Source organism: Panthera tigris, chromosome C1 (genome assembly GCF_018350195.1).
Source record: "Panthera tigris isolate Pti1 chromosome C1, P.tigris_Pti1_mat1.1, whole genome shotgun sequence".
Classification (NCBI taxonomy): Eukaryota; Metazoa; Chordata; class Mammalia; order Carnivora; family Felidae; genus Panthera; species Panthera tigris.
In genome coordinates, this window is record NC_056667.1 from 185,745,584 (window position 1) to 185,771,909 (window position 26,326).

General features: G+C 38.3%; 1 protein-coding gene across 5 annotated transcripts in view; it reads left to right on the top strand.

Moving 5' to 3' along the window:
* The first annotated feature begins 23,576 nt into the window (after positions 1-23,576).
* STRADB (STE20 related adaptor beta) overlaps positions 23,577-26,326 on the top strand; it is a 35,479-nt gene continuing 32,729 nt past the window's right edge. The window contains exons 1-3 of one of the 5 annotated variants that reach the window (XM_042995057.1): positions 23,577-23,805; positions 25,128-25,432; positions 26,089-26,215. The gene's annotated coding sequence lies outside the window, so the exon portion shown is untranslated. The remainder of the gene's footprint in view (positions 23,806-25,127; positions 25,433-26,088; positions 26,216-26,326) is intronic. The other 4 variants (XM_042995058.1, XM_042995055.1, XM_042995059.1 and 1 more) reach the window with 4 other exon arrangements.

Consider the following 26,326-nt stretch of genomic DNA (forward strand, 5'->3'; position numbering starts at 1 on the left):
TGAAAGATGAATTTGGCCTGCCCCTGAGATAAGAATAGTTTTTACATTTTTGGGACGCCTGGGTGGCTCAGTTGATTGGGCGACCGACTTCGGCTCAGGTCATGATCTCACAGTTTGTGAGTTTGAGCCCCATGTCGGGCTCTGTGCTGACAGCTCAGAGCCTGGAGCCTACTTCAGATTCTGTGTCTCCCCCTCTCTCTACCCCTCCCCTGCTCACACTCTGTGTCTGTCTCTCAATAATAAATAAACCTTAAAAAAATTTTTTTTAAAGAATAGTTTTTGCATTTTTAAATAGTTGAAAAAAATCAAAGTTAAAATGATTCAAAATGTGTGACAATTATATGTAATTCAAATTTCAGTGTCATAAATGAAGTTTTACTGGAACACAGCCACACTCACTTAATGATAAGTGATTGGGCTTTCATGCCTCAGTGGGAGAGCTTAGTAATTGTGACAGAGACCTTATAAGTCACCCTTTACAGAAAAAGTTTGCCAACTCCCAGTCTAGTAGTAAAATAATTCAGGTATTAAATAATCATCTGTCTAAATCAATGATTTCCTAGATCAACTTCTTAAACAGGGTTCCACCCTACATTTAGATACTTATAATTAGATCACTACTTCCTGAAGAATTTCAGTAAAGAATAGACTTTTATTTCCTACACTTACAAGTGTATTTAAAGTTATTTCAATATATAAGAAAGCATTTTTTAAAAAGTAGTAAGTTATAAATTTGCATGTGAAGAAAGAAGTAGAGAGGAAAGGAAGATAAAAAAGGAAGAAAGAGAGGGAGCAGGAGGGAGATGAAAAAGGAGAGAATAGAAGCCAAGTGCCTCTCATACTGGGCCAAATTGGTTTTTAAACAGAACTATGGTTCTTAAACATATTTTAATCAAAGACCATTGTGAAAATCTAATGATAACCTTGGGACCTTCTGCCTGCCACTCTTACCTACTAGGTGGTTTACTCTTATTATAGCATTCTTACTTTTTCTGTTTTTTATATTTACATGTATCACATAGAAACACAGTCACAAAAAAACTGTGTATAAAGTTCAACTATGGACTCCAGATCTTTGCTCTGGAGGATTGCTTTTTAATTAGTTTTGGAGGTGGTGTTAATTGTTTAGCCTTAACTCTTCTATATAAGAATAAAGAATACCAAGTTGAATACAGAACTAAGTCCATCTTCAGAGTCGTGCAGGAAGAATCTAGACTTCCAGGGCAATCCAGGAACCTGCCTAACCAGAAGACTGTGTACCAGGTCAGAGATGATCTGGAAATGATATGTTCTTTCCGATGACTCTTTAGAGCTAAGTAAATAAACCCTCTGGATGTGCCCTAGTCTAGATCTGAGTGCCTCAGTAGGATTAGTTTGGAGTAGCAATGCTGAGCATAAAACAATGTATGCACCTTGGCATCAGACAAACCTGAATTTTTATCTTATTTACTGGTCTTCTGACCCTGAGCACATTATTCAACAGTTCCTCATTGTCAAGATGGGAGTAATAATTTACTCTTTATAGGGAGGGTCAGGTATGAGAACTACATAAAAAATAGAAATTCCTAGTTTGGTACCTGACACTAAAATGCTCATTCCCTTCAGCTTCCCCTTTTGTTTGGGCCTAAAGAAAAGATGATGTCTTCTGCCTAGTATTTCTTAAATTTCTGGCTCAACAGCCAACTCTGAGCTCAGAATAGCTACCCTGTTTAGACTACTCTATAGTCTAACGATTGAATAATCTTCATATATAAAGAGAAAAGGACTGAGCAATAAAGTGACGGGTGCCTTATAAAGCAGGACAACTGAAGAAGATTTTTACGGAAGTTCATTCCTTCAAGGATTCTGGGGAAGGGATGTTACAATAAAAGTCTTAACTATAACTAGTACCTTTATTCATAGCATAGAAGCTATATTGGTTTCCTACTGCTGCTGCAACAAATTACCAAAAATTTAGTGGCTTGAAACGACACCAGTTTGTTATCTTACAGTTCTGGACATCAAAGGATGAAGTGGTTTCAATGGGCCAAAACCAAGGTATTGGAAGGTCTGTGCTTCTTCTGAGGGCTCTAGGGAAGAATCCATTTCCTTGTCTTTTCTAGCTTCTAAGTCTGCATTCCTTGGCTCAGGACACTTTCCTCCACCTTCAGAGCCAGTAGTAGCAAAGCATCTTCAAATCTCTCTGCTTCTACTGCTACAAAACCTTCATCAAATCACTCTCTACCTCCCTTGTATAAATATGGACACCTATGATTACATTTAGGACCCAACTAGAAAATCCAGGATAACCTCCCCATCTCAAAATCTTTAATTTAGTCCCTTCTGCAAAATCCCTTATGCCATATAAGGTAATATTCACAGGTTCCAGAGTATTAGGATCTGGGTCTCTTTGACAGCCATTATCCAGCCTACTGACAGTGGTTAAGAACATGGATTCTGGACCTAGGCTGCTTATATTTGAACACCAGTTCCACCACTTACTAGTTGTACGACCTTGGACAAATTACTTCATCTCATTTTTTTCATCTAAAAATGGACCTAATAACAGGCTCTATTTATTTGGTGGCTATGGGGATTAAGTGAGTTAGGAGAGGATAGTATTAACACCCACCTCAGAGAATCGGTTGGGGGAATTACACAAGTTAATACATGTAATAGAACAATGCTTTAGAATAGAGTAAATTCTATGCAAATATTAGTTACTATTTCTATCATTACTAAATGGTATTACTTTAGTATCATTAATAATATTATTGTTATTGTGCCTTACACAAAGTTGGGAACAATGTAAACTGTACTTGTGACACTTTATGGCATTTTTCTCTTAACATAAGAAATCCCATTTACTGCCTGCCCTCTAACAAGTGATGTCAGTTTAGTGACATTTATCATTTTCCTTTCTAAGAAAGACTGCAGAATCAGAGTTCTAAATGTAGTAGAAACTGCTGGCAAACTCTGGCAAGCACAAACAACACATTTTCAGTGCCCTTCCTCGTTCGTACAACATATTCTTAGTATCTCCTTGAGCACCAACTATTTTTTATGCTCCATTTTTATTCACTCTTTTCAGGAACAACTTCAATGCTTTTCTCTGATCAACCAAACATGCATTATTTAACAAGAATCCAACCTTTATAAATCATGCACATCTAGGAGAAAATAAAGTAAAATAGCCAAGTGACTTACTTAAACAAGAATACGACTTAAGAAGAACAACCAAAACATGTCATTGATAGAGATATTATTGGAAGAACACATCATGGCTAATGACTTAGTTTAGCCTAGCCATGGAAACTAAATGGTCAATAGTCTGTGCCTAAATATAGGTTCTGTGCCTTAAAAAAAATCTTGCTACTTCCTTAAAACAGGATATGCTGGTCAAAATAGGCTTACAGAAAAGACTAAAACAATTCAGAGAAACCTCATCTCAACAAAAGCACAGAGCCTACAATTAAAGTAAACAAAAGATTTAACAAACACATAGGGGCTATTGGGTGGCTTAGTCAGTTAAGCATCCGACTCTTGAATTTGGCTCAGGTCATGATCTCAGGAACTGTGATATCAAGCCCTAAATCAGGCTCCATGCTGACAGTGAGGAGCCTGCATGGGATTCTTTCTCTCCCTTTCTCTCTGCTCCTTCCCACCCTCAAACTAAACATTAAAAAAAAAAAAAAAAAGATTTAACAAATACTTAAATTAGAAATACACTTTAAAACTTTACTATACAAATAATACTTTGGGGATTAATTTAGAGTACATGTCGTCTGCTTATTTGCATGGAGAAATGGGAAGAGTGCCAATCACCATCAGCAGGAGCTCTTTTAGGCAGCAACAACCCTAATCCGGTCTAAAGATAACCTGTATAATTTAAAAAATAAAATAAATTTACTATATTTATACATTAAATAGATTTTTGATGCAGATATGCACTAATTTTAATGTTGTCCAGCTACATCAAAGGTAAGATTTACCAAAAAACCCATTAATTTTAAAACCTGGTATTAAACCACAAAAAAGACAGTATGATTGCTTTAGTATAACAGTTGAAAAAAGGGGTGGGGTGTCACCACCACAATCCAACCTGAAGAGTGAGTAGCAGACCTCACAAAGGCAGAGACCACACGTCAACATCACGTCTAGCTGGACTGATGTGCCCCGGTATATTACAATCGGCTATATTCAGCATAGCTATTCTACCAGCAGTTGTAAAGTTCACCCTCAGGAAACCGGAATTGTGCCCAGCAAATATTTTGTATCCCCCCTTTTTTGGTATCATCTCTTTTTTTTGTATCCCCCCCCCCCTTTTTAGAGATCTTTCTTAGATTTAAAGATCAGTAGGATTTTCAGAATATGAAATATACAGAGGCAGCTCTACTTACAAACAGGTTGGATTCCAAAGGCTGTTAAATCCATTGGTTTAAAGTCCAAAACCATGAGTGAGATTCAGGTTTATGGGCTCTGCATTCCTTTCTACCTGATATGATACATTTTGGGCATTTTTAAAAAACTTCTCTGTTTTGTTTACAATAAATATTTGCTGAGGCAGACAAACCCCCGCCACAATCTCTACCAACAGCAGAAGGGAGGGAACTTCTGGCAGCTAAGGAATCCGCACCAGAGCTTCACCTGCAGATAAGGAAAAACCCATGGTGCCATCTGTGGTTTCTGATAAGTTTCCACAGAAGCACTTGCATTCGCCATGCTTAGCCTTTAAATTCTTAAATTCCTAACTTTAAATGAATTAATCTTTGAATAAATAACTAAAAAGGCATCCCACTTTAACAATCATCCTCTGCCAAAACAATTTCTAATTTTTTTTAATGTTTATTTTTAAAAGAGAGAGAGAGAGAGAGAGAGAGAGACAGAGCATGAGCAGGGGAGGGGCAGAGAGAGAGGGAGACACAGAATCCAAAGCAGGCTCCAGGCTCTGAGCTGTCAGCACAGAGCCCGATGCAGGGCTTGAACCCACAAACCATGAGGTCATGACCTGAGCTGAAGTCAGATGCTTAACTGACTGAGCCACCCAGGAACCCCATTTCAAAAAAAAAATTTTTTTTTTAATGCAAAACCATTTCAAACATTCACATTTCTTCATCTTTTGCTGTCAATAGCACAGGTCCATCTTTTTTCATGGAATTGTCTTTCAGAATCATTCTTATTGTCTAATCATATGTTTAATATGTGTAATTTTTGCACTTTCAATTTTTTTTACACCATTTCTACTTTTGTGTCCATCAATCTACCACCAGCACTGCTTTTAGGGACAAAATGGAGTTTGTATCTACTTTTGAGATACCTCAAAAGTATCTATATAAAACAAACATGCTAAAAATAACAATAATGGCTGAGTTGAAATGACCATCTGTTGGTGATCAGCAGAACTGAATCTGCTCTGGGGCATACTCTGTCTCTAGCCAGAAAGTTCTTGAATTATACATTTTAAACAGATGAGTTTGTGTCTAAAAAATGTAGAAGAAAGTAAATCTACCATGCAAGAACAGGGTTTTCTGTCCTGTACATTTAGACACATAATTTGAGATGTTACTCATGCTTGGCATTTCATTTCAAGCCAAATATTAAAGGTCTGAAGGAAACTTGAGCCTGATATCTTGTTTGCAAAAGATAATGAATTTACATTCTTTGAAGTAAGCTAGCCCAAACTACTGAAGTGGAAAGGAATACTATTTCTCTGTACTTTCCTCAACAAATAGTGAATAGTGAATAATGAATAGTGAATGGGTAACTGCTCATAAGTATCTGTGATTCATCAAGGTCTTTAAATCACTAAGAGCTAAAACCACCACAGCAACACTGAAGGTTTCCTAGACAAGGAACCACTTGTGAGTCAATGATCAATTTTACAGAAGAGCAGCCACACTATACAACTGTGGTTGCACACTGCATACTTTACCTTTTATAAAGTTAGGCAAATGATCCAAAAGCAAAAAAATAGTAGGGGCTTTTTCAAGAAAGCAAGGTCTAGTCATTATCAGAGCCATTTTGTTTCATATTTCACATCTATATCCTCATCCTCATAGCTAATCACAATAGCTCATCAAAGTACAATGACAGTCATCAAAATATGAAACCAATCATGAGGAAAATGTTAAATCATGCTTCCAAACATACTCTTTAACAAGTCATAAAAACAGGATTTAAAAGAAAGCATTAAAAGATAATATTTTATGATGCTTAAATAATTAAAGTTTACCCATCTGGAAAATTCACACATCCAATGTGTTGGAGTACCAACTATGGCATCTAATAAATGTTATTGCTATCGTCAGATATTATTTTCAAATTCTGAGAAGTATAATATTAAACATGTTAGTAGACGTGTTTCCCTTTCCTAATTGGCCTTAGGATGAATTACATACGTTGGTATTCAAAAGTTAAACAGCACCTTTATATTTGTAACGGACTATGAAATAACATATACTACATAACCCATTTATTTTTATAGATTCTTATTAAAACTGAATCTATACTTAGATAACTTAATTCCTCTATGCCTCAGTTTCCTCATTTATAAAACTGGGACAATAACAGTACCTATCTTATTGAGTTGTTATGTGGATTAAATGAGTTAATATTTATTAAAGCATATGTTAACAAACTTGGGTTTGCAAGCATAATTGGTTCCAGAAACATGCTTGTAATCCAAAGCACTCAAAAATCAAAGTGAATTTCAAGAACCATTGGTTCAGTTGTGATCATGTGATGTTCAGCATCACATACTTCTCATATTGCAAGACATTGCTTGTTTATCAAGTTAAAATTTATTAGAAATGTTTGCTAGTCTTATGGAACATTAGTAGAACAAGTTACTCACAATCCAATGTTATATTGTACTTGATACACACTAAGAATTATTTATATGTTAAATATAATTTAGAAGTTAAATTGATGGGGAGGTAGAATTATAAAATACAAACAATACCATTTCATGATACCTGGTCATCTGGATGTAGAAGATATAGAATTCAGATCAATTCCTACCCTTCTACATTGTTGACAGCTCTATTCTCAAAAAGTACATGCTCTTATAAAAAGCATGGCTATATATCTCACCTGGAACTGCCACCTAGCAAAACTTCAGGAGTTCTAACAATTACTCTTACCTAAGGTAATCCTTTCTTGTTACTAACTACTAGTGTTAGGGAAACTCTTATAAAAATTTCCCTGAATAAAATGCTCATGGTGGGAATGCACGGTGGGAGTACAGCCATTCAAAGAAACCAACAGAAACTATGTAGTCAAATTAAATACATACATACTCTACCATCCAGCAATTTTGTTCCTGGTAATTACCTGCCTCAAAGAAATTCTCATATCAGCCTATAAAGAGACACATACAAGATTGTCTTCCATTTTGCTGTTAGTGAAAGTAAGGCGAAGGCCTACTCCATGGACAGTACATAGGTAAAATATGGGCGATACACACATGGAGCAACATAGCACTAGAAATATAGTGCCGAGTGAATAAAGCAAGCCCGGGGTGCCTGGGTTGCTCAGTCCATTAAGCGACCAACTCTTGGTTTCAGCTCAGGTCATAATCTCATGGTTCGTGAGATTGAGCCCCACATTGGGCTCTGTACTGACAATGCAGAGCCTGCTTTGGATTCTCTCTCCCGCTCTCTCTGCCCCTCTCCTGCTTGCATTCTCTCTCTAAAATATAAATTACATTTAAAAAAAAAAAAGCAAGAAACAAAATTAGAGATATACCATAATGACATTTACACAATAAATTAATTTTTTTCTGCATTAAACTTATAAACACATTAAAATGCTTGCCTGTGGGTTAGAAAGTGAGGGAAACTTGGAGCAAGGTAGGAGATAAAAGGGAAAAAATTTAAAACCCAAGGAAGCCCTACTGTTCTTTCAGAAGGCAGACTACTTCTCATATAATTATAATCATGTCTCTTCAAACTCTATCTGAAATCCTATGTCCTTTCAAGAGAGCACTATTTTCTCTGTCTGATCTGGCAAAGAGCTACACAATGTTAGACAATATATCCAATTCCAATATTGCAAAAGCTTTTTCAAGACAGGGTTTTCTTATAATTTCTAAGGTGTGGAGACTGAGTTTAGTATGAATTAGTTAAATATTTAAAAGTTTGGGACCCCTGGGTGGCTCCATTGGTTAAGTGTCTGACTCACAATTTCAGCTCAGGTCATGATCTCGTGGTTCATGGGATTGGGCCCTGCATCAGGCTCTGCACTGACAGTGTAGAGCCTGCTTGGGATTCTCTCCCTCTCTCTGCCCCTCCCCTGTTCGCGCTCTCTCTCTCTCTCTCTCTCTCAAAAATAAACTTATATTTAAAAAAATAATTATTTAAAAGTTTGATAAATGGAGAAAATAAGATTTACTAAAAGGGTTATTATTATCACATTACACCTAATAAGGTACACATTTCATCATCTTACCATATGATAGCAGAGCTCCTCTTAGGAAACAAATGGCTTTTGTTTGGGAAAAATACATGGAAAAGCCACTTGTGGAAGGTGAGGCCTTGCAACATCAAAAGAAAGGCTAAGATGCTCTACATAAGATTAGGGAAATAACTGTTTTTTCTTCCTCTGGAGAGGGAGACAGAAGCCAGATGGCAGTAGCTCAGAGGCCACAAGAACACCAGGAATTTGCAGATATCTTAGGGAGGGTTTTGCTTCCCCATAACATGAAATTGAAGGTTCAAGACAACTATCTAGCTTTTAAAGGGTCTGTCTGGACACTCAGCTGACATTTGGGTTATAGATACATTAAAATATTTGTTCACAACACAAGAAACAACAGGGGTTTGCAAGGGTGAGGAGAAAAGGGAAACCTCTTACACTCCTGGTGGGAATCTAAACTGGTGCAGCTACTCTGGTGAACAGTATGGAGGGTCCTCAAAAAGTTAAAAATAGAACTACCCTAGGATCCAGCAATTAGGTATTTACCCAAAGGATACAAAAATACAGATTCAAAGGGGTACATGAACCCTGATGTTTACAGCAGCATAATCAACAATGGCCAAGCTATGGAGAGAGCTCAAATGTCCATCGAATGATGAATTGCTAAAGAAGAGGTGGTGTGTGTGTGTGTGTGTGTGTGTGTGTGTGTGTGTATAATGGAACATTACTCAAACATCAAAAAAATGAAACCTTGCCATTTGCAACAATGTGGATGGAGCTAGAGTGTATTATGCTATAGTCAGAGAGGCAAATACCATAATTTTATTCATGTGTGGAATTTAAGAAACAAAACAGATGAACATATGGGAGGGGAGATAAAAAGAGAGAGGGAAACAAACCATGAGAGACTCTTAAAGACAGAGAACAAACTGAAGGTTGATGGAGCAGGGTGGGTAGGGTATGGGAAGATGGGTGATGGATATTAAGGAGGACACTTGGTATGATGAGCACTGGGTGTTGTATGTAAGTGATGAATCACTGAATTTTACTCCTGAAACCAATATTGTACTGCATGTTAGCTAACTAGAATTTAAATAAAAATTTGAAAAAGAAAAAAAGGAAATACATGTTCCTGAAATAAACTTTTATAGCCCCCCAAAATAATAAATAAAATAAAATAAAATAAAATAAAATAAAATAAAATAAATAAAATAAAATAAAATAAAATATTTATTTACAAGAGCAGTTGGTGTCAAGAATTTATATTCTGGGATTTTAATAAAATCATCATACCTATAATATTTTAAAGTCTTTTTTTAACAGAAATTTGTGTCCTTTTGATTCAAATCATGATTCAAATCATGATTTTTGATTCAAAAATGAGTAATGCAGAGTAAATGGCATAGAATTTGGGATTTCTGTTCTCTTAACCAAAAATGGGGGAAACACCTCGAGCAGAGACATTTTATACAACAGGTTCCAGATTCCATTGGTACTATACCACAAAAGTATATATACTATATTTCTAGAACCAAATACATCCTTACCCAACAAATCAGAAAGTATTTTCTTTCAATGTTGATTGGCAATATTTAAGCTATAGATTAAATCAAGAGATATCATCACCTGAAAACCTACAAACAGTTCACAGAAGATTAAGAAATGAACTGAACAGATGTAATCATGCTGGCAGACTTAAGAGTATTATTGTATAATCTGCTCTTCAGGACTTATCTTCAAAAAAAATAGCTAAGAAGACCCCTTAAACACCACTTTAGCATAGCAGTAAGGTAAATACAAATTTTAAAAACAGAATTAATTCAATAAGAGGTAGAAACCTGTGTCTTCATTTCTCTTTGTCTCCTCTAACAATCAAATGTAAACTTGCTCTTGGTGACTTAAGATGATCCTAAATCCTTCAGTTATTTTAAACTTATAATAAGGTAGCCGTTTCCAAAAGATGCCAAAAGAAAAAACTGTAGGTACTACAGTTCTTCAGATCAACAAAGTAATCAGTGGCACCAGGACATGCAATCTTATATGACCAGGAACAGGGTGTAACTTAAAATGGGAGTGGTCAGAACAGAATATTATAAACATATTTATAAACATATATATTTCTAGAATGATTTCTAGAATTCTACATATCTAAGACATATAACTTTTTCAGTAATGTAATTCTGCTAAGCAAGGAGATGTTCAAATTACATTGTGGTTTAGATATTAGTCATTATTTTCCAAACCAGTTGCCACAATTAACTCTAGGACTTCAAAATAAGGTTATCTTTTGAGGGAGAACTGACACGCAATGGATGACTCTGGTTTGCCAATGAAGTTCAGGTAAATTTTTTGAGCTATGGCTATTATCTGCCACTCAGGAGACAATGAGATTCTGAGCCTGACAGGCACAGTAAGTAGGCAGCTGAGAAAATTTCAGAACCGTCTTTCGCTACATGCCTTACTAATAGCTAGTAGCCCCTGTTCTTTAGGATTTTATCAAGCCCCTCTCCTTTCTCTCCTAAGGAATCTCATCTACTTCAAAGGCCTTAATTTCTAATTATATTATAATTACTTCCCAAGTCTCTATCTTTAGCCCAAATTGGCATAGGACTTTAAACCACAACTCTAAACATCAACTTGTAATCAATACCATAAATTCATCACATTCCAAAATGAACTTATATCCTTCTCCCATGAAACCTGTTTTTTCCTGCTTTACTAATTAGTTAATATTATCAGTTTAACTGACCAGCAGAGCCAAAAATCTAAGAGTCACCTTTCTTCTTTTCAATTCCTTCTTTTCATGTAGTCACCTGTTCCTGTCTACTTATTCTCCAAGCCTGTTGCCATGGCCTTAGTTCAAGCCCTTCTCTCTCTCTGGCTACTGCAATAGCTTCCCACCTGGTCCTCCAGCCTCAGCCCCTTCTACTGTGAGCTAGTGTGGCCTACTGCTACTCAGCCCACCCCTCCCCATTCCCTAAGCAGATTGTTCCGTATGCTTCAGATGTCCTCCATGTCTAAAAGCACACAAAAACACAAAACTTGTGTTAACTTGGCTTCTCCTACAAATTTTCCTATAAGAGAAAAATACAGTTTGTAAACCAAAACATACAGTTCACTTGATAGTTCTACTGTACATTAATGGCAGACATTCTGGCTTGTTTATTCTTCTTGAGTGAGTTTGCTTAGTGTGTCTTTTCCTCCAGATCTATCAACTCAGAGTACATTGAGAAAACTTCAGTTTCTAGACTTGAACAATTGAATAGGAGACATCAGTGCCCTGTGAGACTTTTCCTGAGCAGATACTATCTTCTTTTGACAGTGAAAACAAACCAACTTCTATGTTAAATTCATGAATTTGCTGTAGAAAATAACAAGTGAAACTAGCACTATAAAAGTTTTCTAAGATCAGCTGATAATATTAAACAATTCATAATAAAGACACAAGAACCTTCTGTGTTTCAAATGAGAAACACATGATAAAGAAATATATTCTCAATTTTGATCCACATTCAGTCTTTCCTAATAATAATAGATAATACTGATGGAGTACTTACTATGTGCTAAGCATTGGAATAAAGGCTTTATGCACATGATCCCTTTTAATCCTCAGAACCCCAAGATGTGAACATTATTATTGTCACCATTTCATAAGCAAGAAAACTGAAGCTTAGAGGTTAATTAACTTGCCCAAGCTAGGATAATGTCAGAATCAAACCCAAGACTATGTTTTCCAAAGCTGGGTCATCCAAACTCTTGAGCTCTACTATCAAGAGACTGGGAGTGTGGGGGACAGTGAGCATGTGTAGTTTGAGAAATTCTCCTTTTCCACTCCACTAAAATTAGTGGAATATAGACCAAAATAAATCCTTATTCCAATAAATTAAGTCTACCTATATCTTGATATCTTGCATATGCCAGGCATTCAATAAATATTTATTGAAATGAATGAATCAATCTCTAGTCAAGTTATATCCTTGCCTTCTGTAGTAGGGGCAAAAACGAAACTACATGAGAAACCTAAGACTGTCAGAGCATTTGAAAACTGACAGCTTTCTTAGTACAATTTACAAAGTCTATAAAGGTTTCTCATGAGTTTCAGTAAGAGATGTTAGCTATGGACAGGACTCTCAATTAAGCCCACCAGTTACAGTGAAGTTGCAAAGTCCCTAGAGATGAGTTTGACAACACTGTGGCAAAACCCACAAAACCTTTAATAATGACCCTCTCCCCAAGCTTTCTTATTTTAAAAACATTGGTAGTAAAATATTTTTCCCCTAAAGTTAAGGCATGGTAATGAGAAAGTCCAACTGCTATGGGAGTGGGGGAAAAAAGTCCTTAGAACAGACTAAAAAGAATTTGATGACTCAGGGTCATTACTATGTCTAGCAATCACTATATTATAATATAATGACTACAGCTGTACCCTCCAGGATTATAAGCTTTTAAAAAGCTCTTTCTTCCTACAATAAATCGTCAGAAAATGCTAATTTTTTGGAGATTGTAAGTCCACTTCTCATTTTCTTTTCCCCCTCACTGTGAGGCTATTACACTTTGCCATTGCAGGGTGCCTCTCTGCTTTCTAACTGGCTGTTGGCTGAGAAACCAGACAACCAGGTTATTAGAGAACCCAGAAGGTGTCTCCTTGAGACTGAACCCTAGGACCTGTTTTTCTGCCCTTGGCTAGCTCCTCAATTACCTCTTTCTTTCATCCCTCCAGCACTGGGATTTAGTTGGCTTGTTTCTCTTCCTTTAGCACTATTGTCAAGTGCTTTTCTCATCTTGGTGTCCTTTTTTCTTTTCTATAGGCTGGCTATGAATACACTCTGTCCCTTCTTTATTGAACCCCAAGAAAAATATAGGTTCTTCTCTCTTTTGTGAGAATTTTACTGTTAATTGCTATTGAGAAATACATAGTGGATTACAAACATGGAAAAAATGGTTTAAGAATTCTTAAAATTTTTCATGATTATTTTACTTTTTTTAAAAAAATTTTTTTCTAATGTTTTTATTTATTTTTGAGACGAGAGAAACAGAGCATGAGTAGGGAAGGAGCAGAGAGAGAGGGAGACACAGAATCCAAAGCAGGCTGAGCTGTCAGCACAGAGCCCGATGCGGGGCTTGAACTCACGGACTGTGAGATCATGACCTGAGCCAAAGTTGGATGTCCAACCGACTGAGCCACCCAGGTGCCCCAATTATTATTCTACTCTTTAATCAGTATTTATTGACTGCTCTTCTTGGATGTTACCAGACTATGTGCTCACTATCTTCCTCACTATAACACTGTGAGCTTTTTGAATGACAGTATTTTATTTTTGTATGCCCCAAAGCTAAAAGCAACAGACACATAATAGGCTCACAATACATACCTAGCTATAAGCTTAAAGATTAAAAACGTCAACACACTGAATTACAGAAGTAATTTGGCGAATAAAACTGATTAATACATTTCAGTCCAACGTCAATTAAATGAACTGCCTTGAAAAATTAAGCAAAGATTGAACATTTGAAAGAAAACACTATATTTGCTTTATGAAAAACTCTATATGAGGGGTGCTTGGGTGGCTCAGTAGGTTAAGAGACTATTGATTTCAGCTCAGATCATGATCTCAGTGTCATGTGATTGAGCCCCTGCTTCAGCTCCACACTGGGCTTGGAGCCTGCTTAAGATGCTCTCTCTCCCTCTTCCTCTGCCACTCCCCCTACTCCTCCCTCTCTCAAAAACAAAACAAGACAAAACAACAACAAAAAACACCTCTATATAAGAGTTTGCTGTTAAAAGGGTGATTTATCATTTTTATAGCAACAATGCAGTACCCACTTTTCTTGTAATAACGAAAAAGAACTAGTTGTCAGTTTCAAGGGAAGCTAAAATGGAATCTTTGGCTTCTTGCTTAGATTTATTATGTTTTCCACTAATAACATTTGCAGCTGTTTATGGATACATTTAAAATAAGCCCCACATCAAATGAAAATGATCAAATATCTTCTTAAACGCACAACTGCTAATCTAAGTCTTGTTTGTAGTCTTGAATTTGTGACTAAAAATAAAACAAAGGAAGTTAGTGGTTTAGCCTAGTACTAGCTAAAGAGCTAAAAATGATTGAAAAGAAAAATTTTTTAAGTTGTTATGTGCTTTAGAAACAGTAGTACCATCTCAGAGACAGTTTAGTTGGTTTCTAGTCTCCATCTCTTCTTTTCTTCCTTCAGACAGAGAATGCTCTTTCTTAACCAACAAACTTGTCTTTGTTTTGATTTATATCACTGGCCTGAATAACCTCAAAGCACCAGACACAACATGCCTAGACTGAAAGCAGTAAGAGTAGAAAGCAGAGCTTTGGCACTTGGGACACCAAACATGCATTTACTTAAGTGATGAATTTTGGAGAAGTCCATTTTCTAAGTTGACATGCATTTTAAATATAAAGAAGTAGTTAAATTCTCCTGGAAAATTCACAAAACCACGTGGAATGGGGCTGCTGTAAATTTAGTCATCAACCATGGATCTCACATCATAGGCATGCCCTCCATTATCCTCTTAAATGTCCTTTTCTGAGACATCTCCATACCACATCTTTGACATTCATCTCTGAACCCATCTGTTCTCCATCCTTCTTACTTTTATTCCTGCCACCAATAAATCTATATCATCTATCGCTAGATTTCTCTCCAAACTCTGAGAATTAAACACAAGCATAACCTCAATCATCCACTTGCACACTTGTTAATCAGAGTATAAATTAGCAATTCTCTTAGAAGAACTGGGTGGCTGGAAGACAGAAGTGGGAGAGAAACTTATTTTACAATTACCTTACAATTTGTCTACCATATGTATATGCTCACCCAGGTATAAAATATTGAAACATATGTTACTTAAAAGTCTCTACTCCTGCCTTCTCTAAACTTTGCTCCACTAGTTATCCCTATTCAATAGCAACCTCCTCCTTGGTCAATTATCATGCTCAAAACCTTCCACTTTGTTCAAAACCTTTAAAAAAAAAAAAACAGATAAAATTTAAAATTTAAAATTTCTCTTCTTCAAGACTCTGGGTTCCCCTCTAGCTACTGCTCTCTGTTCTCAGTCAAGTTTCTTCAAAGAGTATTTACTCTCTTCCTTTTATTCACACCTCAACCCCACTATAATCTGATTTTTCCTGAAACTGCATTCTCTTCAGTTACCAATAGGCCCTGTTTACCCATCCAGTCATGATTTCTTAGTTATCTTAGTATCTCTTGTTCAGTAGTGTTGACCACTCCCTAAACTTTCCTATGACTTTCCTGAAGTCTACATCTTAAAATGAATGCACTTTCTCAAATCCCTTCATTGGATCACCCAGCTCCCTCCCCTTGATCCTTAAATGCTGGTGTTCCCCAAAGTTCCAAATGTGACTGCATTCTTTATTGCTGCTCTTGTTCATTTACCTTTGTGCAAACCAACCACTACCTCTGCAGTGTTAATAACTCCAAATCTGGCTCTTCAGACGAGACTTCCTCAGCTCCACTCAAATTTCTCACAGGCTGATTATATTCCCTTGAATTGATCCACTGAACAGTAGTAGATGCCTTCTTTCTCTCATCTTCCACATCCAATCCATTACCAAATCCTATACAGTCTAATACCAATATATGCCTCAAATTTGCCCACTTTTCTTCATCCCCTCTTCTGTTATCCTAATTCTACCCATCATTAGCTCTTAGTCTATGAACCAGCCTCTTATAACAGGACTCCATGCTCAACTTCTTGCTCTTTGTCTCTGTAAGGCAACAAGAAAAATGTGTTAAAAACTAAACTCCTTTGGGGTGCCTGGGTGGCTCAGTCAGTTAAGCATCTGACTTTAGCCCAGGTCATGATCTCACGGCTTGTGGGTTTGAGCCCTGTGCTGACAGCTCAGAGCCTGGACCTTGCTTTGGATTCTGTCTCTGTCTGTCTCAAATATAAATAAACATTAAAAAAAAAAAAAAACCCACCCTAAACTCCTTTAAAAAAAAACAAAACCTAGGATAAGATCCATACATCAAATCACAGTCTACAGGGTCTGGCCTAGTTTGGCCCCCTGACTACTTCTCTTCACTCATCTTGCACCACTCTCCTTGCTTATACTCAGCCACAGAGACACAACCTTGTCATTTTTTTTTTTTTTTTTTTTTAAATTTCCTCATCACATTCTCTCCTATCTCTGGGCCTTTGTAACTGTTCACTGTACCTGTAATACCCTTTCCTCTTATTGTTTATATGGTAACTACTTCTCACTCTTCCAGAAAAATCATCCTCAGGGAGAAGTTGCCAGTCTACCTCATCTAAAGTAGCCAGCCTCCCCTGCCATCTTTATTTTCTAATTCAGCATCTAATTTGTTTCTTTCACAACATATATTACAATTTACTTTCAGGAAGTAGTCTTCCAGGAAGGAAGGGGGAGGAGCTACCTTCTCCCTTTCTTCTCTCTTGATGATCAGAATGATTAGTAGATAATGGTAGGAGCTTAAGCAACTCAATACTAATTTGTAGTTGAAATGAACTATTAACTGAACTAGTGGGTGAATTCTTTCACCATGAACACACATATCAATTTTTTTGTTACACACATAGTGTAACACTCTTAAATTAGACCCTTAACTATTCCTTCCTTATTGTCAGAAAGCTTTCTAAAGAGAAAGAACTTGAAGTTTGGCAAACGCTAATGGATATAGACATGGATAAGCTTCAAAGACCTCAATGATCCTTACAACATGAATTAGTTCCACTTCTATACCACGAGTTAACTTTGTATGCTCATTTTCTAGCACAAATAAATCATAATCCAGGGTGTTTAAACAGGATATCCCAAGGTTATATGAATCAGTAACAAAGCCAGGAACATTACATATTAAGAAGCTAGTTATAGAAGAAATTTCAGTAAAATGACCCGAACTAACAACTGGTCAATCAGCTGCTTATTGGACAGTTTTCAACAAATGCCTCTTGAATTAAACTAAAAGACAAGAGAAAAAAAAGTGGTATATGACAGCCTCTGACCTAAGGGAGTTTAAAGATCTAAAGAAATCTAAGATCTATCAGGGAGAGCTCTAATGAGCTCCATGATCTAGATTAAATCTAAGATTTCATGATCTAAGATAGCTAAGAAAAGAAGATAACACCACCAGATAATAAATATCTAATGAGTTTTAGAACAGAACTGTTCTACATATGAGTCAGTGGGGGGAAAGCTCTTTTTGGCTGAAGTGATCTGGTTTCACACAGGAGTAAGATTTAAGTAGGTTCCTCAAAGATGGAAGGATTTGAACGGTGAGAAGGGGAGTGTCCAGTGGGTAAAAGACAAAGAAAAAAAAAGAAGAAGAAGCCCCAAAGCAAACAGAAGACGGAGCCAGTTGGGCAGCAGTGTATAGACCAATTTAAGTAAGACTGATTATGGGGAAAGTACTTGGAACCTTAAATTTGGCAAGTTCAGATTAAGAAGTCTGAACTTGATCCTATAAGGAACAAGTTTCTAAATGAAAGTGACGACTGAGGGGTGCTTGGTTGGCTCAGTCGGTACAGCATGCAACTCTTGATCTCAGAGTTGTGATTTTGAGCTCCATGCTGGGTGTAGAGATTACCGAAAAATAAAATCTTAAAAAAAAAAAAAATGACATTTAAGAAATCTGGAATCAGAATACAGAATAAATTTCAAGGATAGAAAAATTTGAGATAAAAATCATTTTAAATGTTATCAAATTATGCCTGGATTATTGTAATAAAGGCATAAATGAGGTGAATGGGAACAGTAAGAGGGATTTGTGAGACACTGAAGACAGGATTTAACTTATGAGTTGGGACTAGATGAGCTTTATCCTCTCCTAAAAAATAATTACATCTAGCATATACCTCAATCATTTGACTTCAAACCTCACAATTTTCATTGCCCCTCATTCCCTAAGAGCTCTCCTTCCCAGGCAGTTGGTGTCCCCCCAACCCCCAGACTGGATTCTCCACCAACATAATATAGCCCAGACAAAACAAAGGATTCTCTTTACCAGCTCCCTAGACACACCAAGAAACCCTCAATCCTGTAACTTTGTTCATGCAATTTCTTCTACCTTTAATATCTCTTCTCCTTCTACATATTCAAAGTCTAGCCATTCTTCATACCCCAGTTCAAATGCCACTTTTTCCCAGTGCCAGTTTTCCCAGAAGCCTCAACTTGAAATAAGATTACTTCTGAATACTCTCCACTTTTCTCTAAAACATTTTAACCATATAATTATTCCTTATCTCCTCTGATAAACTATATACTTCCTACAGCACACATAACCCAATTTATTTTTTTTATTACTCCCTCCTTTCATAGGTACTTGAAGATCTTGATAAATAACATATGGTAACATGTAGTATAATGGCTAGGAGCACAGACTGTGAAGACAGGCTGAGTTTGATTCTAACACTTGCTATGTGATGATGGGTAAGTTACTCTTTTGTGCTTCAATATCTTTACGTATAAAACGGAGATAATAATGGTAGATATTTTATAAGGTCATCAGAGGAGTTGGCTTAAAACAGTGTAAGCCCCATAAAACTGTCTATTAAATGCAGTGGGCAAATACTGAACATTCTGTGGTATAAAGCTTTATATATTTACGGAAAGCAAAATGTCAAAAGTAAAGCTGGTCTCTAGATACAAATTCTTCCTAAATCCTCCCATGTTTGCCCTAAGGGTTAGCTGTGGCCTTTAAAATCTTCCTTAACAATAGTTCTGCTTTAGTTTGACACTTCAATACTGCAAGAAAATATTTAGTTCAGCTTCCACCTAATTGATCTCCTTGCTTCCAGTCTTATCCTCTTTAATCCATCCTCCACAAAGTTCAGAGTAGTCTTTCTAAAATGCAGATCTAATGTTTTTCCTCTGCTACAAACCCTCTCCATTCCATCCTCCTTAGGATAAAGTTCAGCTCCTTAGCATTTCATACAAAATCGTCTTAATATGGCCCCAGCCTAATCTCCAGCTTCATCTCTCAACACTTCTTACCATGAAATCTAATCACCTGGCACACCTCAAAGGCTTTTTGTATGTCATTCCTTTTGCTAGAACATCCCTTCAGTAGTTTGCTAGGACTGCCATAACAAAATACCATAGACCGGGTAGCTTAAATGAGAGAAATTTATTTCCTCACAGTTCTGGAGGCTAGAAGTCGAATATCAAAGTATTGGCAGGCTTGCTTTCTCCTGACACTTGCAGATGCCTGCCTTGTGAATGTGTTCTCATATAATTTTTTTTCCTCTGTGCACACATCCTTGGTGTCTCTTTTTGTTTCCAAAGTTCTTCTTCTTATAGACACCAGTCAGAATGAAATATGACCCACCCTAAAGGCTCCATTTAACTCAATCACCTCCTTAAAGGCCCTATCTCCAAATACAGTCACATTCTGAGGTTTTGGAGGTTAAGACTTTAACATATAAATTTTGGTGGGGCACCATTCAGCCCACAACAACCCCTTCTCCTTTTCTTTGTCCAGGCTTATTCCCATTTGTTTTTCCAAGACTGGCCCAAGCCTTCCCACCTCAGGTAGATTTCACTCCCTTTCTCTCTGTTCCTATAGGACCTCTGCATGTTGCCTTCTGTATACTGCTATCCTATTAATACACTATCACAATTGTGTCTTTCCCTCTTCAGACTGTGTTTATTAAGAGCAGGGGCTAAATCCCTAGCACAGTGTCTGGCCCACTGAAGATATTTAATAAAGATTAGATTATTGAGAGAAAGTAGAAGAAAGAATAAGGACTTTGAAGAAAGGCAAGAGTGGGTTCAAATCTCAACTGAACCATTTATTCTTATATCTTTGGGCAAGTCACTAAATGCTGAACTTACATTCTATCTAAGGTAGTTGTACAGATAAATGATCTAATTGTAATAAAAACACCCAGTTGTGGGGTTGGTTCACAGAAGGTGCTCAGTAAATGTTAAAGATTTCTGAGCATGCCTGGGTTTGATATCCAGTTCTATCACTTAGTAGATGAATGGCCTTGGGTATGTTAACTTATCCTCTGCTTCAATTGCCTATCTACAAGAACACCGCATAATGCTATTGTGAGGATAATATAGGTAAAATGTTGACCGATATCTAACACACAGTATTATAAAAATGTTTCCTATTATTACATGAGCACTGCAGATCTGAAAAAACATGACTGGAAACCATGAATAATTTAGTCCCTTCATTCACTAAGTCATTTTAAATGTATTATTTTAATGCCTCAGATTTCTTAACTCAAGAGGATGGTAACTAAAGAGGGTAGAAAACTGGTACAGATGATATAAAGAGCTCAAAATAATAAAAAAAATACATATTACTATCTGTTTCATTTCTTATATTGATGTTTAACATTTTCGGTATTGATGTGAAATTTTTAGGAAACTAGTTTTTCTATTCTTTGTGGCTACTGATGTTAACGATGATTTTCAGTACAGAATAACGCTCTGGCTCATATTTTCAATTGTAGAATCACTAAACCTTTGAACTGGAAAAAACCTCTGAGATGAAAATCCAGTCTTATCATGCCTTACACAAGTAAACTGCGCTAGATTTGGAATGGGCTTTTAGGGTCTTAATGAACACCTCTTCGGGGGACAGGAATGGTAAACAGAGAGAACACTTTGTTCAAAACTAGTAAAGCAGGGGTTCAGAACCTATTCTAGATATTCCAGGTATGTAAGGAACCAGTATTAGGAAATAATGCTGGAAAATAGTTTTTAATCATCCAACCTTTAAGGCGAGTAATTTCTGAAGTAGGTACAACTTACCTGACCTGTAACTTTGAAGCAAGGCAGATTCAGGTTTGAATCTTCGCTTGTTACATAAGCAAAATCTTTGAGCCTCAGAGTAGCACAATAAGGTTATTATAGGTTAAGTGAGTGAATGTATGTAGAACTTATGACTGGTGTGCCTGGCTGATTGAAAGGACAGCTGACTCAAACACAGGTTTTAACTGCAAGGGTCCACTTATATACAGATTTTTTTTTTTAATACAGCACAGTAAATGTATTTTCTTTTCCTTGTGATTTTTAAAAACATTTTCTTTTTGCTTTTTAATGTTTATATTTGAGAGAGAGAGAGAGAGGGAGTGCAAGCGCGCAGGCGGAGGAGGGGCAGAGAGAGGGAGACACGGAATCTGAAGCAGGCTCCAGGCTCTGAGCTGTCAGCACAGAACCCAACTCGGGGTCTAACCCACTAACCATGAGAGCATGACTTGAGCTCAACCAACTGGGCAACCCAGGCGCCCCAACATTTTCTTTTTTCTAGCTTACTTTATTGTAAGAATACAGCATGTAGGGGTGCCTGGGTGGCTCAGTCAGTTGAGCGTCCGACTTCGGCTCAGGTCATGATCTCACAGTCTGTGAGTTCGAGCCCCATATCGAGCTCTGTGCTGACAGCTCAGTGCCTAGAGCCTGCTTTGGATTCTGTGTCTCCTTCTCTCTCTGCCCCTTCCCTGCTCATGCTCTGTCTCTCTCTGTCTCAAAAATAAATAAAAACATTAAGAAAAAAAAAATTAAAAAAAAAAGAATACAGCATGTAATACATATAACACAAAACATGCTAATCAACTGTTTATGTTATGTTCTGGTCAACAGGCTGTTAGTAATTAGGTTTTCGGGGAGTCAAAAGTTATACCTGGATTTCTGACTGTGCAGGGGATAGGCACTCCTATCCTCCATGTTGTTCAAGGGTCAACTATACTCAAATGTTTGTTCTTTTTTATGGCTCCTTCAACAATGAATAAAAATCTGTAAAAAAAAAAAAAAAAACACTGTCTTTCATACATGTGATTGCTGAATGTCTGAGACTTGTTGGACATTAATTTTAAAAATAGAAAGCTGGAAAAACTGCTGAGATGATAAAGTGTCTTTATCCCTGCCCTTTCTCACCACCAAATGTCCTTCACAATTTGTTCTGTTTGTTCTGAGGTGTCACGTCAAGGCTATTAACAGGCTATTTGGAGATCACTGTAACTCAGACTTCCAATTCTATGGCAAAGATTTGAAGGTCAGGACAATTTTTGCTGAAATATCTATTTTTTAAAAAAAACTGGAAGAGTCCATACCATTTTATTCCTATGATCCATTCTAGCTTGGTGAATTTCCAGTGAAAAGTTACTGCTTTTTTTTCCCCCTCGGCTCAGAAACTGCAGGTTTTAATAAAAGGTTCGTGGGCAGTTAACTGAGATCACCATTATTATTATGACCCAGAACTCTTTTAACTGTTTAGATTATGCTGGTACTAAAAACGACATCTGCCAATATCTATTATCTATGCTTGAAACTAAAGCTAACCATTTCTTTTCAAAGATATGTGGTATCTGGCTCAAAATCAATCTGAAGAAAAGCCCAAATCAACACAGAAAAGAGCTCTTTGCAATATCCTCTCCTTTCGCTCACATCACAGATGGTGACCAAGGCTTAAGGTTTAACGTCCAGGCACTAAAGCCGCTCATCACTCAGGGATGGGGCTCCAGCTGGATGCTCTCCGACAGAGAATGATAGATGCTGCCAATCCTCAAGAGGTGCAGCTGGGGTGAACCCAGAGACCAGAGCCCAGCGCCCATCACTTCGCACCCACACTTAGGAAACAAACCACTTCCCACCGCGGGGCGGGGACCCGGCGAAGACCCAGGCCTCCGATATCCAGCCTCCTGTTCTGTCCGCGCGTGACCTCAGAGGACCGAGAGGAGCTCGGGGCTGGGAGGCTCCTGCGTTTTCAGGGGAAGTTGGCAAGGGCAAGTTCGAGTCATGCGCGGGAATGTTACTCACAGGAATACCCCGACGTCCTCCGTCCTCCGTCCTCCGTCCTCCGCCTGCGCTCCCTCAGGGAAAGGATCTAAACCGGTAGCAGCCTGAGAGCTGCAGCCGAAGCGGCCGCCGCTGCCAGTAACCGCCCGGGCGTGGCAGAGACAGGCGAGCGACTTCACAACATCATCACTCGGCGACTTCGGTTTTGCAGCGACGCCCGGGTCCCTAACTGCCCCACACAATTGGGGAAGAGCGAAGGAGACCCATTCTCCCAGCAGCCTCCACGGCCCCAGCGCACGACCTGTCGGGAATTGTGGTTTCGTGTCCGCCCGCCCTGCACCCTTCCAAGTTGTTGCGCTGCGGCCCCGCCCTCAAGCTACAAGACCCCGCCCCCTGGCTGCCCAGCCCTGGGGCGGGAGGCGGGGCCGCGACCCTGGGGCGAGTGCAGTCCGGGCGGACTGCCGGGGACTGGGGCAGAGTTCCAGGCCCGCAGCCCCAGTCCGGGTCGCGCCGCCTTGCTGCGCCCCGCCGCCCGCGCTGGGAGCGGGTCTTGTGCGCTCGCCGTGCCCCTCGGCCAGCTGGGCTCCCGGGGCCAGCAGGCCTCGCACCGCTGGCCGCCTGAGGAGAATCGCTGGTTGTGGTCGCCGCCAGGGTAATAAGGGGAGGCTGGGCCGGGGAGGGGAGGCTGTAAGGCCCGGTCGGGGACGTGAGGGAGCGCGGCTTGGTCCGCGCACGCCTTGGGAAGCCGGAGGCTAGAACTCGCCGCCCCGCTTCGAATCGAAGCCCGGGCAGCCGGCGGAGCCGTGGCAGGATCCGGCTTGCGCGAGCGGCCCCTGAGCCCCCGGCCGCCCGCTGGCGGAGGCACCTGCGTGCGGAGTAGGCGGTGCTTGCCGGATTTGGCCGCGCCAGGTGCGCAGTGCGCGAGCTGCGCGAAGTGCACTCTTCCAACCTCCGCCTCCGTCCCCGCCTCTCACCTTTGGCCGCGCTCAGGAGCCTGGAGGAGTTTCCAAAGTGTAGATACCCTTTGACCCGGGTTTGTGCACCACCTTCTACGAGTTCTCTGTCAAGATCCCCAAAGCAGGACTCGGAAGGAACCTCTTGGAAAATTAAATGCTCAAGCTTCGTTTGGGTCTCAGAATTTAAATCCAACGTTGTATTTTTCCCTCGTCGGTTTGTTGTGTCAAATACCTTTTTCCTCAAAACTTGGTCAGGATTTGTGACACAGCGTCTCCCTGGTACAGAGTCTGTCTGGCGCACAGTAGGCGCTCAGTAAATATTTTTTGAAAGCATGAGTCACGATACTAAGTTTGGAAAATTTTACGGAGTTGTGTGTGCGTCGCTATAATTTTTAAGATTTTATGGGTTCTCAAGATCCCTCTGGAAATTACAGTAATTTTAAGGCTCAGAGTTAAATCTGTTTTTTTTTTTTTTTGCATCCCCTGTAACAATGGCCTCTGTTGGATGCCTAAATTAACTCAAAATCCAAGTTCTGTAAATAAATGTGACCTATGATTCTAACAGAAATTGTTAACCTTTGATATGAAAGCCTTCAAATGATTTTATAATGGAGCAGGTTTAAATTACTTATAAAATGTTCCCCTGATTAGCTTGTTAGATACAAATGCAAAGGACCACATTGATGTACTTGTAATACATTTGGAAATACAGGTCTCAAGTATTTCTTTAAGAAGGATTTATATTCATATCTAGTGAAAGAGCATGCAGGGGAAAATTATGACAGCAAATCTATTCCCCACTCCCCTTTACTAGGTGCAGCTGCTGCCTTGACCTCAAAATGTCTTGTAAAATTATCTCTTAATCGTCTGCATATCTAAAGCAGAAGCCAGTGAGATTAAACCACCCCAAAGGGCAACTCCTTTAGTACTAACTGTTCTCTTAGATTGTGTCAGTTTCTTCTGTGTTTTTCTGAAATATAGATAATGTAATGGATTAAAAATTTTTTTTATTATTTAGAACTTACTGACATGAAGTGGAAAAAGCAAGAAACAGAATCCTGATAACCAGAAAATTCAGTTAATCACGACATCCTTAATCTTCCTGCTAGTGGGAATGTAAACTGCAAGTGGTCAGGACCTTGTCTGCCCTGATCACTAGTGAGTGTCCCCAGTGCCTGACCCATGACAGCCATTCATTAAACACTTGTGGAATGAATACTTGTCTACAGTGTAATGACTTTCTACATGTGTATGGTTTCTTCATTTATTTGGATGTTTCCTTAGAGTTGATTACTAGAAGTGAGAATTTTATTGGATCAAAAGGTATGAGTATTATCATGGTTATTGAAACATTGCCAACTTGCTTTGCAAATAAGCCTTTTTGAACCACCACCAGTAATATTTGATTGTACTTTTTGGAGCATCCATTCAAGCTCTTATATTGGTAGTGTTTGGTAGTTAGGAGCCCTTTCAGTCATTTGATCTTTATCACCCTGGAAATTGGGCAGGGTAGATACTGCTTTCCCCCTTTTGTAATACAGCAAATGCCACTGCCTTAAATTGATGATAATGAGTGGCAGGTGACAAAATAATCCTACCCTTTCAGGTTTTTCTTCCTCCTGTTCTCTGCTTTTGGTTTGTAGTGAATATCCTGAATAAATTCATATCTTTCCTTAGCAATTAAATTGGATACTGCTCCACTATATCTATTGTTTATTAAAATATTATTTTTCTTTTTAATTTTGTTCAGATAGTTGCAGATACCCTGAGTAAACTTGGGGACTTTATTGAAATGAAGTAACGAACCATGATTTAGAAAAAAGAGGTGATATTAGTTAGGTGTAAAGAACACCTAGCACTAGGAAGTTTAGAACATTGCCGCCCTTTCTATTCGGAAAAATCTGGAAAGTTTTGGTGGTTTCTTTAAAGCTCCTTGAATCCAAAGAAGTTACTATTTTAAACTTCTGAATCTGTTGTAGAGTCTTCATGAACTATTGAGATTAATACTCTACTAAAGAAAGTGGACAGGAATTATTTGTGTAATAATCTGCATATCATATCTGTCAAATTCCAGGAAAAATAGAATTGAAAACTAAGAATCATAAGGTAAAAAATATTCAACCTAAAGAAAATACTATTTTTACCTGAAAATTGAAATTTCTTTTTTAAAGACATGGCAATGAAAAAAATGTTACTGATTCGTAGTGTATTACTAAT